This window comes from Botryllus schlosseri, unplaced genomic scaffold (assembly GCF_051294905.1).
Source record: "Botryllus schlosseri isolate E-star unplaced genomic scaffold, Bs_hap1 Bs17a, whole genome shotgun sequence".
Taxonomy (NCBI): Eukaryota; Metazoa; Chordata; class Ascidiacea; order Stolidobranchia; family Styelidae; genus Botryllus; species Botryllus schlosseri.
In genome coordinates this window covers 1,306,101-1,322,900 of record NW_027648626.1, presented here as the reverse complement: position 1 = coordinate 1,322,900, position 16,800 = coordinate 1,306,101, and the positions used below count along the sequence as shown (strand labels likewise).

At 39.1% G+C, this 16,800-nt stretch overlaps 1 protein-coding gene across 2 annotated transcripts in view; it reads right to left on the bottom strand.

The window, feature by feature from the left end:
• LOC145459639 (uncharacterized) overlaps positions 1–16,800 on the bottom strand; it is a 97,279-nt gene that overhangs the window by 25,676 nt on the left and 54,803 nt on the right. The gene's annotated exons all lie outside the window — the stretch shown is intronic.

The window sequence follows — 16,800 nt, the reverse complement described above, 5'->3', positions numbered from 1 at the left end:
TTCTAGTTAGTTGTATTTTAGTTAATACCAGATTTTTAAAGGTAGATAGTTTTAGTTCTAGTTGCGAGTTTTACTTCTTACTTGTTAGTTCTACTTCTAGTTAGTTATTTAATTGCAGACATTTAAAGGTCGTTTGTTCTAGTTCTATTTTTAGTTGCGCGTTTTGAAAAGCGAGTAATTCTAGCTCTAATTCTACTTTTTCAGGTGGTTAATTCATGTTCTAGTTCTAAGTTTTGAAAAAGTGACTATAGTTCTACGTTGCGAGTTTTGAAAAGCGAGTAGATCCACCCAGTTCTAATTGTAGTTCGCGTTTTGAAAATCCACTAGTTTGTAAAAGTGTGTCCCCATAATAACCACAAGATTGACGCACCTGAAATTGGATAGAAAATTCCTCATAACCACAAAATTGGCCGACATTGCAACAATTTTTCAGAAAAATCTTACCGATTTCACATTCGTTAATGTTGACGTCGCATTTCGTAGAAGTATAACCATCCGCACATGAGCACCTCCATCCTCCAGTTATAGGATTCGTGTCACAGGCCGACCCATTGGAGTAATGGTTGGACAGGCACGCATCATCCAGATGACAAAGAATGCCTACAAAAGGATTCCAACCCGTGAGTCACCCTGTATAATCTGACTCAGACAAGTTTATAAACAAGATCCTTATTCCTAGAGAGAGTATTGTCTTGCTGTGAGGCGTGACCAATTATTTCTTGGAAAAGAGAGCAGTGCTATATACATATAGGCCTACACAAAGCAATGGAGGGCTTTCCAAAAATGACATGTTCAAACCAACACTGCTTCAAAAAAGTAATGTCTTATCATACCTAAACCATGGACTTAACCCTACCGCGGTGTAAACAACTGTTTTAGACAGCGAAATTTATTTATAATCTTCACACTTAACAAACGATCTTATCAGCAGAATGAGGATAAATCCACTGAATTAGCTGTACTGTTTAGAAGTACTGTGGGAATGTATGGCTGTAATCCCATTTTTGTATACAGCCCAGACAAAACCCTTGTTCCATTGGTGCCCGTAATGACTGCAGGAAATGTAAGCCAACCATCTCCCTGAAGCAAATTGCCTGCGACTATGTCACAAAAGACTGGAGAAAACATAACCCCATGTTTCAGGAATAATAAAAGTGGAAATTTGGCAACAATGTTGAAATGAGACTCTGGGGGGCGTAGGCTATATCTTAAATATATGATTGAATGTTACTATATTATTCGTAATGAAATAAACCCAAATATTTTCGGCTGACACTTGGCAGGAGTGATTGAGAGCAACTAAGTAGAGAATCGGACATTATATATCAACAATCATGTCACTAAATATCACAAATTGACGGACCTGAAAGTGCTAAAAATCAAAGTTCAATGTAGGCCGACTATTTCCAGATGATAGACAAACTGCTTTTGTTGGCACAAATCGGGTTGGCAAATTTTGATAAAATCCGACACTAAGGTACATAAATGAAAGAATAAAGGTCTTTCCAAAGATAATTTTTGGCACAAATAGGCAGAATATAAGCAAAAAATGTAAAGCCCTGCGTAAAATTAACGCCAACTGGGAGATATGCGCTGTTTTGCAACCCAATTTTTGCACACACATTGACATTATAGGCCTTATTGTAATGCTTGTGATAAGAATAGTAAAATTTTTGGCCTTTCACAATGTACAGGAAAAAATACTGTGTTTGACTACAATGACACTACTGCAGTGTTTTGATCAAGGTGATACCAGTTCAAAGTAATAACCAAACTGACTCAATCAAAGGTAACCAGGCAAAGTTTTAAAACACAATATTGCTTCCTCGAGCAGGCCAAGCCGGAATTGCCCTTCTCAAAACCAAGTACAGAGCTTAAAATGCAGTGAAAAAAACACTGACCCGTTTTCCCTTCTGAACAGATGCATTGGAAGGTTCCGACTTTGTCAATGCATGTTGCATTGTGGAAGCAGGCCGCGGAACTACAGTCGTCCACATTCACGCTGCAGTCGTCTGCCTCCCAGCCGTTCACGCAGTTGCAATCATACGCCCCTGAATTTGAAAAATGAATGAATGAATCGTACAAACAAACACATTGGGAGATTCGGGTTCAATTTAGACATATCATTCTCAATTGAAATTTGGGTTCGAATTTACAACACAGATTTGAAGATTTATGACAAATTTGAACCGACTCAATGGGACTTACATTTAAATTGGTAAGACCAGACTTGAAGGTTCCGAACAAATTTTGACTCACGACACCATTCAGAATTTAGATAATGATCTGAATTTAAATTTGAGATACGGTAGCCAATTTTCAGATTTCGGGCGGATTTTTTAGAATTACAGTTCATAATTTGGAATTAGGGTTTCAATTGGAAATATTGGGAATGAATATTTTGGCCATGTTTTGACGACTATCAATTCAGAATAAGATTTGACATGAAATCTTCGAAATCATATATTCAAATATCCATGCAATTTTCGAAGAACGACAGTCTGGGGTCGGGATCGAATTTGTGCCTGGGCCTAACGCTGAAATCCAGAAAGATTTCATTCAAAATTACCACATCCTCTTATCTACGCAAGTGACACTGAATTAAAACTCAAACTGTCACACCACCGCGCACTTCGCATGCCAAAAGTCCTGCAATCAAAAGGATAATTCAAAATTGAGGATGAAAATTTACCAAAAAACTTATAAAAAGCAGTTTGGTTCAAGATATATTACAATTTTTGTCAATTTTTTAATAGCAAATGAATTAATAAAGAACAGGCGATACTTATGAGCCAATCCAGCCCACATTACTTAATATCCAGGTAGCAATTCCTAAACCCCAAAGTAAGATTAACTTATCCCACGATTTCCCACTATCACAAATCAAACACCCACGCTACAACACAATGGACTCACTAAGCCCCCAAGTCCGGTATGGCGTGGGCGTAGTGACGGGCAGAAATGCCGACTAAGTCACGCTTTTATTGATAAAACAATGGGGCACCGACAGATAGACAGAGGATTCGCATTGTGAGCACATAAATGGGAAAATATTCAATATCCGTTACATTACAATAATGAACAATTCTACAGGACTGAATCCTGAATAATGTAATATCGACGTTGTGTGAACGCCTATCGTTTATCTGTAAAATCAACGAATCAGTAGATACACAGTTGAATTTTAGCAAACAATTGCATTGTAGTGCTGGGTGTACCGGAACTTGATTCAATGTCCAAGCTTTTGCGAATTCATTAACTATAGGGCAAGTTTTTGTTGCACTAAAAACCTGAGAAAGTTGCATTTATTTTTTTAATTTTACCAAAGTTGCAGAAGTTGCATCTATACAATTTTTTGAAATCATATGAGGGTATGAGATACTCGAAAGGTTCCAACCCTACCACTGTGGATTACAGATCTCAATGTTGGGAGCCACTGTTCTAAGGCCCTGTTTTCATTGACGCCGTGTTTGGTACGACCGTACTGACTCAAGCGATACTAGTCAATGCTTCAAAGGCTGAATTGGGTGATTTGAAGCAAATCACCATGCAATGCGGCGTACTTTAACATCCTTGTGGGTCTGTCCGAGTTGATCGCGAGGGCGAGATCTCGTCACACAATGACAAATACGTTAACGACCAGTTCAATCATGTTTGCACTTCACTTGGTCCTTAGAAAAGCATGTATTTTGTTTCGGCTATTTTCTCGGAATGTGACCGATCAATACAACTTCGAAATGGGAGCGGTTTTGACCCCTGAAAACCCACCCGCTGGCTACACCACTGGTAGTAATGATGGCTAGTGCATGCGATGGCGACAAGATCATCACGCAGCATATGGGTGCCTTGATTTACGCAAAACAAAAACACATGTGTTCTAATTGTTCGGTGAACTGGAACTGCTCAAAAACCAGTGCTTGGTTGACAGTTAACCACCTAGATAGGTAGTTTTAACAAGTGTAACAGGACGCTATGATCGTGTGACGTTCATGTCATGAATTGTAATCGAAAGCGTAGCGAATGACAACTTTCTCAGTGCGGACGCTCTATAAATGAGAGAAAATGAGTCTCGAGAGCGGTAACGAACACGTAACAAATCTCCAGTGAGGTTGAAGTTTAGGAACAAGGCCCGATTGCGCACGCTTCTCATGAAAACATGACCTCAGTCTTCATACGAGATGAACCTGCTCTGGGAATCAATTCTGAAGTCGTTGAAAACAGTTTGTGACAAACACCCACTGCATATTAATACCGCCCCCTTTAAGCCTAGGCTGTTTGTTTTGAGGTATTCATGGTGTTTGTCCACTACTATAGTCATTTACACCTGGCCACTTTTCATGTTTATCCCGTATCTGCCGACTTGTAGCACGGCCCACTTCTAGGCTTTTATAAGACGCCGCTTACATAGATGAGATGGCGAGGAGGAGCCTGGATAAACCTCCAACACTTAAGTAGAGATTCTGGAGTCTACCTCGGTCAGACTCGTACCCGCAACCCATTGATGTTGCAGCTGTGGATTAGGCCTACACCAATACACTATCTGACTGTGGAAAGCTGTCTTAATAAAATTAATTCCAAACCGTGTCTATATAGTTTCATGAAGCTCAGGGTTAAGACTCTAGGGCACAAGTTGTCAAACCTGATTACCCATCACCCCACCACCCCAGTACGAAGATCGACATATCTCTGTCACCAGTTTTTTGATGTTGAAATATCAGTTTTTGCGCGTTTGTGCTTGGATTTTTTACTTGAATATTTTTGTGTCTTTGTCTCCACTTTTTCTTATATTGGAGTTCTTCCATTATATTTCTCTCGTTTTTGATGTTGAAATACCTATTTTTGCCAGGTTTTGCTTGGTCATTTTCAAAACTGCTGTTTTGTATTGACTTGGTATTTTCGTATTTTGTATATTTTACTTGAATAACTTTGTCTTTGTTTCTACTTTATCTTTGTCTCATATTTCAGTTCTTTTATTATGATTCGTTCGTTTTTGATGTTGAAATACCAATTTTTGCCAGGTTTTGCTTAGTCATTTTCAAAACCGCTGTTTTGAATTGTCTTGTATTTTTATATATTTTACTTGAATAAATTTGTCTTTGTCTTATATTTGAGTTCTTTTATTATATTTTGTTCGTTCTTTAATCTTGTTTGCATCTCCAATTCGACTATCTGAAGAGATGAGAGTCGTAGGATGTGTGAGGCGCCCTCGGGCTGTCGCAGAATTTCGACTAGTCATATCACTTTTGTTTATTCAGGTGGGTAGTTGCTGTGAGGCGGTAGCCTACTTATTGGTGTCCTAAGGTGAGCTTATGGTAATATTTTGCTTATTCAGGTGGGTAGTTGGAGTGGGGCAGTAGCCCACTTCCAGGTGTCCTAAGGGAGTTCGTCAAGGACAGAAACCTCGACTCGTCCAATAGATCACCTGATCCGGGATTTCAGTAGTTGAGGAGAGGGCTGGGCTAAATCGAGTAGGCCTGAGTGATTCTAATATGAATCGAATATCAGGCTTCGAGTCTAGTATTTCAGTATTACTCACACAGACGTCATAACAGTATAAAAGATGTTTGAAGTTCAATTGTATAACTTTTATGCAACCACAAAAAATTTAATGCCAGTTCTGATCTATATCACATTAAAAATGATTTGGCATTTTTTCGTCCAACTTTGGGACAATGATTGATTGAGACTTGAAGCAAGGCATGTCAGAAAAGGTATCACATGTATAATGACCGAGTACAGGGCCATGGGACTCACGGTTATAATCAGTAGACTACTTGATTACATATGAGTAACAGAGCTGTCAAAGTACTGAACAAAATTACTGGAGTAGTGGTGATGTGAAATTCTATCACAGTATGAGTAGAAATGCTTTCTGGAACGTCTTCGAACTATTTCGAGTCCAGAAGTATGATTTCATGTTTTCGGAGAATACCCGAGTAAGTAAGCAGTTTCGGAATAGTCATCGTTAGGGCGATTTTTTGCTTAGATAACAGAAAGACTTTGAGCTACAAAATCGAAATATTGACACTTAATTTTCACTTCAGATGCAAATTAGGTATCATCGCACATAATGTTGAAATTGTACAACTTATCTTCATCTCTGGGTGGAGCTGTCTGTCCTTACGAAGTAGTTTGGCCTGAAAAACGTTTTTGATATAAAAACTGACACATTCTTAATCGAAAAAACTTCCCTTGTCCAGTGGCATATGCACCCGTGGTATGCATATGCAATATGCATGCATGCACAGATCGTGTGTATGTGTATCATGAGTCGGTGTATATGCCGCAAAAACATGGGGGACAAAATTAAACTACGTCCTCTCCTTTGAGTATAGTTTCAAAGATAACTTCTACTTGACCAAATACGAAGTAGAAGTAGCCATCCACAAACTGAAATCGCACAAGGCCGACGGCTATGACCAAATCCCAACATGGTTTTTAAAAATGATAAGCCTGCATATCGGTCAATATATGGCCCATTTTTTCAACTTGATGATAGAAAATGGAGTCTACCCAAGCTATCTAAAAAAAGCCAGAGTAGTCCCTGTACACAAAGCTGGAGATAGAACTAACGTCACCAACTACCGTCCGATATCCGTTCTCCCATGCATCGGGATTGTATTCGAAAAGTTACTCCTCTCCCACCTATCCTCATTCCTCGCTAAAATGTCTGTCATTTCCCCTCAACAATTTGGCTTCACAGTATTCGGTATTAGATAGGAATGATCGATAAGACCGTGAAGGTCATCTAGTCTGATCACACCAGCATCAAACAGGTACACTTGACTCAGAACAGTCTGGCTGTAAAAAAGTGTTTAGTTAGGAAAGGAAAATAGAAAAAAAATTCAACAATGGTAGCAAATGATCAATGATCAATGAAGCAATGTGGGGAAGCGAGTGGCGCAGTTGGTTAAACACTGTAGTCACGACATCGATGGATGATGGTTCGAGTCTCGGCTCTGCCATGTTTCTAAGTGTCGGAGGTTTATCTGGGCTCCTCATCGCCGATCCCGCTGTAATACAGCGCATTGAAAAAGCCCAGACAAAGAGAGAGCCGAACTCGCGAAAGGAGGCAGCAAATGAGCAGAAAAAGGACTCAAGTCCATGAAGACATGACATTATGCGTTTATGAAATTTACTGTGTGGGCGCAAATAACCACGAGTTGCAAAGCGCCAATTATATATGAGTTAATAAACAACAACAATGAAGCAATGTCTGGGTGGGGTAGGGCAACAGTGTTAGTGTAACGACAAGAGGTGATCAAGTAGGGCTTTTTTGAATCTATTATAAGGCAATTCACGGATATGTGATGGTAATGCATTCCAGATGATAGGTCCCGAGTAGTTGATAGATCTCTTAGTTAGGTTGCTATTGGGTTGGGGTAAGTAGACGTTTCCTTTAGACGAAGATCTCGTGTAATGGGAATGGACATGTTTAGCAGGTATGAAAAAGTCATCAAACACAGGAGGGAGACTATTGGAAAAATATTTGTGAACAGCTTTTGATACTTCGAAGCGATACAGTTCATCAACTCGCAAAATTCGATGCTTACGGTAGTAAGGCGATAAATTGGTACGTAAAGGTACAGATGAGATCAGCCGTATCGCACGGTTTTGCAGGGTTCGAATTCTGCACAAAAATGTTGTACATGCATTTCCCCATACTACAATTCCATATTGCAGATGCGAGTGGAAAAGAGAGAAGTAGATGGTTCGTAGTACTGATCTGGAAACCAAATTGATTGTAATTGAATGTAATTATTTACATTTTTCAATGTAATTGTAATTGAAGCATTTTTATTTTGTGTAATTGTAATTGTAATTTGACAAAAATTTTGCTTAATTACAATTTCAATTACATTAATTCCTATTGAGACCTGACAAGCACAACATAAAATAATTGACTTACAATGCATTCTCTTTAACCCTTTTAATGGGGGGGTCACTGGTGACCCCAGTTCAAGTTCATCTCTCAATTTCTCTATAGATATATGTCGTAGCGGACTGCTTTTGGTTTCTATGGAAAACCTGCTATCTTCTGATTTATATGATACCTAATTTGAAGGTATAGGGCATGAAAATTTTCGAATACCGACGATCTTACATGAAGAGTTCGGCTGAAAATACCCATGCCTAAAATTTCTAGATATTTTCCGAGTGGGAAATATAGTCAGAAATTCTGCCAGAACATAACAAGTCGACTTGTACGGTATTCTGTGTGATTTATCACCGTTTGGAACATCAAACCTTGTTCTGGGGAGTTTTCTGAGGGCGTTTGTTAATTGTGGTCACGCTTCGGTGATTTTCAAGAACAGAGCCAAGTTCAAGTTCAAGACGGAAAATGAGTCATAAACTGGTTTACTATGCATGCAAATAATGGGATATGACAAGAGAAAGCATACCACGTTGTTTCATGCCATTAAATGGGTGGTAGGGGTCCGATTCGGTATTGATCTTGAACTTGACCATTATGACCACTCACTGACCACGCCCATATGTAAATTTTTTATGTATTATTGATTTTTCGATATCTGGCGAGCCGCGCGGTTTACGGTCATGGTTGACGGCTTGTTTGAAACCAGGCAACGGTGGCTACGCACTGAGGCATCATTTTTGACTCTCTGACGCTATCCTGGGGGTCAGTCGGGGGAAAATGAGAGAAAGAAAGAGATTTCTCAGAGAAAAAGTTTGTATATTTAGTCGTATAAAGAACCCTAGACATGGCATGGGGTGTCGATTGAGGGTGGAAACGGTAGACGGCTATACTCCGGCCACTTTTAAACTGGAACAGCTCAGATTAAGGTCTTCGTGAGGTCACGGTATGAATTTGAAAAGTGATGGTCAGTTCTGCCAATGATATATATACAATGATTGGAAACTGCCACGCCCCCTAACGCTGTAAGGTTTACTCCCGCCGAAATCAGCGTGTGCGCGGATAAGGTTGGCTGCATACACTTCATTGAGTAATGTTGGCCGTGGTGGAGTACTGCTATCACCTTTGCTGGCAGTTATTCAGAGGTGGTCAGTAACGAAGTACTTCTACTTTTTCGAAGTACTCAAGTAGTTTTCCTATACTTCTGGTACTTACTCAAGTAAATCTGATTTTCGCTACTTCTACTTCTACTTCTTAATATTTGGTGATCTACTTACTTACTTTTCGCTATTTTCAGTTTGTCAAGTAGAAGTAGTTCAATCTTTCAATCAGGAAGATAGCCTGAGGAATTTCGGAGATGTTTTCACGGAGTATTAACAAGTTTAGTAAAGCACAGAATTTTCGTCGCGCTTCGCGCGCAGTGGATACTGAGTGACCAGTATGATTTCACGAAAGTATCGGTGAATATCATTTAGGTGGAAGGTTGGCGTGGTTCCGTTCACACCACATTGTCGCCCTTCGCCCATATGAAATAATTAATCAAAGTATATATGGCTCATCATAACGTTTGAAACTGATGTTTCGCAATCTAGCATTGTCTTGTCATATCGTAATCTAGCTAGCATATATGTCCATGGTGTGTCCTGATCTGAAAGAGTGGACTTTGACTTTCTTTTTTAGTTTTAGAGCTGTTTTAGCATACCACCTTTGAAACTTTCTGGACTAAAAACATGAAATACATATTCTGCTTTTAGAAGTAGTATTTATATTTCACTTTCAATTCCCAGTATCATATACTTTGAGTTATAATTAATATCAGTTCTTTTGTCCGGATAACATACATGTTGAAGTATAAAAGCAAGTGCAGTAATGCCTTTAATTTCTGGAAATAAAGCTACATAATATGGCATTTTTACGGCCCACTATATTTTTATTAACGTTTACTAATAGCGCAAAGTGTTTACACCGTATCCTATACAACTTCTCCGTATTGCTCTTTGACTAAACTACGGGCCGTATAATATGGGGGATGGCGCTAAACCATGCTACTTTCTAATACGTGATGTTCCAGAAAACAGAGGATTAGTTTCGCGTTGCCTTTTCAATACTATCATTTTCATCCCATGATGCGGACGAATGCTTATGCTATCCAAAATTGGATACCTGCGGGTATGTGTCAATATGAATCAAGCTCGTCACCAATCACATAGCTCAATTTGCACCTTTTTATAATCCATCCAATCAGAATCGTTTTCACAACTACTTACTTACTTGAGTACTTTTAAAGTCAGTCAATTCTACTTCTACTTCAAGTAGTTTTAGGTTGCTTATGAAAGAAGTACTTCTACTTGTACTTGAGTAGATTTTTCCGTCGCTACTTCTACTTCTACTTGAGTAGCTTTCTTGGCTACTTTGACCACCTCTGCAGTTATTCCACTGTTTTTCGTTTGTTTGATGGTTGATTGTTAACAGGTTTTGCGAGCATAGTGAGACAGTACTGCATACTAAGGTCTAATCAAACTTCCGCCAATGCGCAATATTCAGGTACTGACTAGCTGCTTAGGTTTTTGCACCTGTGGATGAGCGTAAAAAAGCTTGGAAAATTAGGACAGATTGAGATTCGAACATTTGTAAGCATCAATTACGCCATCTGATATCTTGAAAGCGAAACTGATTTAGATGCTTTTGTGAGTAATCTTATTGCTGGTGGGTGGCCAACCTGAAAATTCGATGAGACCCATTTAACAGAAATCAATTTTATTGAAGGCTACTATAATATTTATAACTCTTTTTTCTCACTAATAGTTGATTGATGAATAGTTGGTTGCGTCAGATGTGAGATAGTGTTGCATACCAGGGTGTGCTAAAACCGCTGCCAATGCGCATTTGTTTAAAGTTCCAGCAAAACGTTTTTGCACTGGGGCCAAATATGAATGGGCGGAAAACCTTGAGAAATTTATAAGGAGCATGCGTCAAGATCGTGGCTGGATCAATTGTACAAAAAAGATGATTTAAAGATTTGCGAACTTCATTCACGTCATCTGATTTGTTGAAAGGTGAGGAAATGATTCTATACTGTAGCCTACTCTTCATCATTGCATAAGCACTACAGAGTGGTGGGCTACCTTGACTTTATATTTTGATTCCCATGGTAGTTGACTGGTAAGCTGATGAAACGAGTTTCGTTTTAATGTCTAATGCATTTGCTCTTGCGTATAGGACACAAATCGATCAATTTGCAAATTGGAGCAATTCCAACCTTAAATTTGCCTGTAAATTGGCTAGATTGTGTTCTCATGACTTTATAGCTGTGTCGAAAACTTCATCGCGAATATTTCAGCAATGCTGTTCACGGTGATGTTTCATGTGTCTAACTACTTCTGATTTTTTGCATTTTCAGTGAAACAAGAATATTGTATTTAGTACAACGAAAGACGGAATGGTAGGATTCGTTGATCTTGGGGAGTCGAGACCTGTAGATGATGATGAACCAGCTACACACGCTCTTCAAGTTTATGCCAGTGGCCAGGTAACGTCTGATGTTTCCAAACCCTTGGCATACTGCGCAACAAAGTCGGTGGCTTCATTTCGACTTTCGAGTATGCCTATATTCTGGAAATGTGTCGGCATCGTGGATTGTGGATTTCGGGTAGCTGCGTTTGTTGCTGATGGACTCAGTGCAAATCGCAAGATGTTCCAAGAGCGTACCCAACAACCTCTACGCCAGCCGCACTGGTGGTACGAAACTTTTCAACAAGGGTGGTAAATTTATTCGATGGCGGCATTTTACGGCTGTTGGAACTGACGGAATTGAGATGCGGCAAATTGACGGATGCACATTTTCGTATGCAAAGCTTGGAAAAGATGCGGGAGATTTTTGCAGCTCAGCTTCTGTCTAATAGTGTTGCGCGTATTATGCGAGCAGGAGAGGTGACGCTAAAGAAGCTTCTGCATGGTTTGCAGGTATTTACAAGTGGTTCGACATTATGAATACATCAACCAAGTTCAGCTACAACGCCGACTTGAAGCCACATTGCAGTCCAGACGATTCACGCTTGGACTGGCTGGAAAATGATTTCTTGCCTAAAATGCGAAAATGGATAGATTCTTGTGCCGAAGGAACAGCAACTTAGAAAACCAAAAAATTCTTGGGTCTCGATAACCATTTATGCATTTAATAACCATGGACAGGTACGGTCAAGTAGCCGAATCCTTATTCTGCACTAAAGATATTAATGAATATGGTGACACCTAGATATCATATAAAATTACGGAAAAAGAATGTTCCCCATCCTACCAATGATTCGGGCAAGAGCAAGCAAAGATGGACAAACAGCTAAACAAGGCAGATTTCATCAAGAGTAGATACGGCATCGTTCAGGTCGTATTTGGCCATTCTTGAGCCAACGACAGCGAGTGTACTGCTGCATTATTAAGGACATCATCCAAATACTTTTCCCAAGTTGAAGATGACAAAAATTGATATCTAGCACTGTTATTGCTTAACAAATCACGCATAAACTGTTTTTGTTGTCCACATGGTTATTTTTGCATTGGTCTAGTTCTGTACAGTTGCATGCATATTAATGTTACTTTTTTCAAATGCCTGCATCATTATTTCGGTCATATACACATGAATTAGGGATTTGAGGATTAAATTATGTATTCGTAAATGTTCTATCTGTGAAGTGTATGTATCTTCCTCATTTCTTTACATAACATGATGGAATCCTGAAAATTCAATTCTGTATTGTAACTCATCGAGATTTTGTGGAATGATCATGGATAGGTGACTTTTTTCAGAGGTGGGTGATGTATGCAACGTTGCTACTGAAGTAGTGGAAGTATTGCTACAATGATTTACTCAGGTTCAAATAGAAGTAGCGAAAATATAAATGTGTATAGTACTTTTAAAAAGTTCTAAAATTAGATTTGGTTGTTCGCTCGGAGTCAGTTGGAAATAGTCACTTTTGAAATTGCAGGGTTAAGCTTAGTGACTACCGCAAAATGGCCATTGAATATGTGCGTGCTATTTTCAAGAACCTTCAAAACTCAGGAGATCTAGATATCCCCAGAAAAAAAACAAGTTGTGATGTTTTTGTTCGGTGAGTAGTATGAAAACACAATCACCCGCGGAAGTAGGCAAACCTACTCGAGTACTCAAAATAACTAGAATTACTCCTTTAAAAACTACGTCTGCTTCATATTTAAATGATGTTATTGATGTAGGAATATGATGGAAAAGCGACACCTCAAGTTGGAGTGAAGGTTGTGTCACTTGCAACAAAGGTTGAACGTCCGCGACTGTGTGAACATAAGCCTCGTTGGTCGTCACAAGGCTACATCACGGGGATTGCGTATAATTGCGAGTCGTCAATGTGTGAATTGGATTTACGATACGCGCATGACGCGCGAAATTTATCTTGTGACCTAGGTGTACGACTGTACGAAGTACGTGTACGTGAATCAACGTTTATATGGCAGCGGTCCGCTAGCATAATCAGAAGAAAAATGCCAGACGCGAGAAAGAAATGCGCTTTTAAAGCTATTCAACACGTTAACGCTGATTGCCACTGATAAATATACCCGATGAATTATATATCATCGCAGTTCCTCAAAGAAGTATTGCTGAGGAAGCCTTTGTTTACAGCACAACTGTGTATGCGATGAAGCGTGACCAGGAACACACTGAAACGCAGAGCTCACGGTAGTTTCCAATCATTGTATATATATCATTGGTTCTGCAAAATCTGACCCCCCCATTAAAAGGGTTAAATGTCGACAAGGAATTTGGTGGATCCATTCGCGGAAGCCCTTGACTGCGCCCTTGCGGGCGAAGTTTTTTTTTTATTTTTACCGCTATGCTGGCCTCGGCTGCCATTGTATACAATTTTTAGATTACTAACCAGTAACCAACGGATGGATTCGCAACACGTGAGTCACGATTGAAATCGCCGAGAAGCTAACTGCTGAGCCGGCTAAAAGCAGCAGAATAGATAGCAGCAAAATAGTCGTGAAAATCTGGGAATCGGCATTGTTCTGAACAGTCGGCCTTAAACGGCTATTTTGGCGCAGTTACATTGTCCTGACGAGATTTTATTTTGTATTTTCGGAATTAGTACATCAATAGCTTACGATAAAGACCAGATGCATCAAATTTGGACGCATGGATCGCCAGCTCTAGGACTACAAAGTTTGCTGCTTTTAGCTGGCTCTGCAGTACGTTTGTCGGTGCATTCATCCGTGACTCACATCTTGCGCATCTATCCGTGGGTTGGCAATCTACAATACGATTTCAGATCAAGATGCTGCATCGTTACTTCGTCTGGTTAACTAACCAGACCACTGGATATTATATAACGTCTTATCTGACAAACCACGGTTTTGTTTTTACTCCGCATCCTAATTCCTACGTCCCTCGATAAAAATAATATTATTTCTTTAATTATATACTATATACGCAAATCCAACACGTGCATATATTATAATACTTTTTCAACGACATAGTGCACCTTATCCTTGATCCTAACCCATAGGAAATTAGGTAAATAACATTTTACATTTCCAATTACGTGAGCCATAATTACCGAGCGTACAAACACGCTTATATTACGTCACAATGACATCTTACATAGCATACTAGGTACGCACATAAACCAAGCGGTGCGCATCTCGTATTCCCAATGTTGTCTCCAGCGGAGACAATTGAAGCGTAGCCATTTTGTCTCCTTGGCTACCTAGTCGTCGGAAATTTTACCTGGGCGCTTATGGGTTTACGCAGTGTACCTTCATAAAACGGACTAATAATCAGGTACTGTTAGTTATCAGCCGTCCATCTTTTGATATTGCGTTTATACTAAACCATTTATTCCTATAACTTACAGATTATAACATCGGGAATTCTGGGAATAGAATAAGAAGTACGATAGAAACAGGATATAACTCAGATGTCAGAACAGCAGTTAGCTATAGAAGTAAGATTCACAACTCTGAACTAATATCACTGATCACTGGGTGATTCTTTTACATTTTTTATCCATATGCATTTTCACATCCATGTACAGGTGATTCCAAGATAATGTCGAGGGGGGTGGGGATCAGTCGGTCAGGTGTGCTGTGCTTAAGCTTATGGCTGTACAAAACGTTTGAAGGCAGTATCGAGTTTGTGAGGAGTTATAGCGAGGATGAGGAAACACAGTGTAAGCGGCGATATCCACTTACTTTTTATCTGTGAGATTTTAGCATTTACAAGTGAGACAATTTTTCATCTAACATTTTGATTGATGCCAGCTTGACACTTTGAAAAATTTTCTATTTACAGATACATGAACAGATGATTGTATTATGCATTAGTTTGCAGCTGAAGGAATGCTTAAGAACACCTGATTATTACTATGGTATGTGTTCAGTTTGCCTTGGAAGCAATGATGCTCTAAAGAACGAATGGATTAGAGACATCAAGAGAGAAAATTGGAAGCCCTCAAAATATTAAAGGATCTGCTCCAAAGAATGGAAAGAGCTCTGAAACAATGGAATGAGCAAGAAAGAGCCGCGGAATAGAGACTAACACCGAAAGGAACTGTGACATCGAGCAGACGAGCACTAGGCCAAGGTTGATGCCAGTTTGAGAAACTGCAACTGGTCGTTCGGCATGCTCCTATCTGTGTGTGTCTTGTTCAGATGAAAATATAATCTGACGATTTTTGATTTATTTTCACCAGCGGCCTGACTTTTCCGTGCTTAGTAGCAATTTGGTCGAAAAGCTGTCACAGACCCAATAAAATCGTCTCGAGACCCTCACTTAAATAGGGGGTGGAATTTCTACGGAAATCATTTATGTATAATTATTAGGGCGGATTTTTTTGACATGTCAAAATTTTTCATCAAGTCAAAATTTTTTCGACATCTGCATTTCGTTTGTATCGTAGATTCTGCACTGTCGGTGTACATATCATTTGATATTTTACAGCTTGTAGCCTATTTTATAGGCCTACCGTTGTAAACGGCTAATTGTCTGCTCATTGTGAATCGTAAACAGTCAAATAAAACAAATAGGTAGACATGGTGTTATGGTCAACATACCGCAATATCCGAACTGAAGAAAGACTTCTTGGACATTGCATCATTCTTACATTAAGAAGCGCACGATGAAAAATTGTGATGTAGACAACATTGCAGAATAAAGCAACACGGTGTGTCATCAGCAGTGTACGCACAACTTGAGTGTTTTCAGCCAACAACTGCTGCTGTTAAATGTCCTTGGCAAGCTTCTTAGTAAGGACATGCACTTTCTACCCAAGAATGTAGGAAAGTATCTCTCGTTGTACTACAACATCTTTTAATTATTTCTACCATAATACATATTGTAACTACTGGAATTCTTCATAGGGCCAGATTTCGTTAAAATATTGTTTTTTCCATGTAAAAAGTTGCCTGTTTCTAAGCCAAAAACGTTTTTTTTTTCAGGCCAAACTGCGTCGTTAGGACAGTCAGTTCCAGCCGGAAATGAAGATCGAGTGGTACAATTTTAACATTATGTGGGAAAACACCTAATTTGCATATGTTAGGTCAAAATTCAGTTTGTTTAGGTCAAAAAAAGTCAAAATTTTGATTTTTTAGGTCAAAATTTCCCTTTTTTTTTAGGTAAAAAAAACGCCCCAATAATTATACATACATACATCTAGCTAAAAATCGCCAAAAGAAAATGCTATTGTAAAGAACTAGTTCCATATATTTTAACAGTTCTACCATAAAAATCTTAAAACCTCGTATACCCAGTGTGTCTTCCGATACAACCCTAAAGCCAGATTTCACCCAAAAGATTTCAATGTTGACAATCGGCAACTATATCAACTCTACCAGGAATTATTTCAGTAGCATCAAGTCAACATGTTTCTTTCTTGGCTAGTTCTGTTTTAAATGTAAGT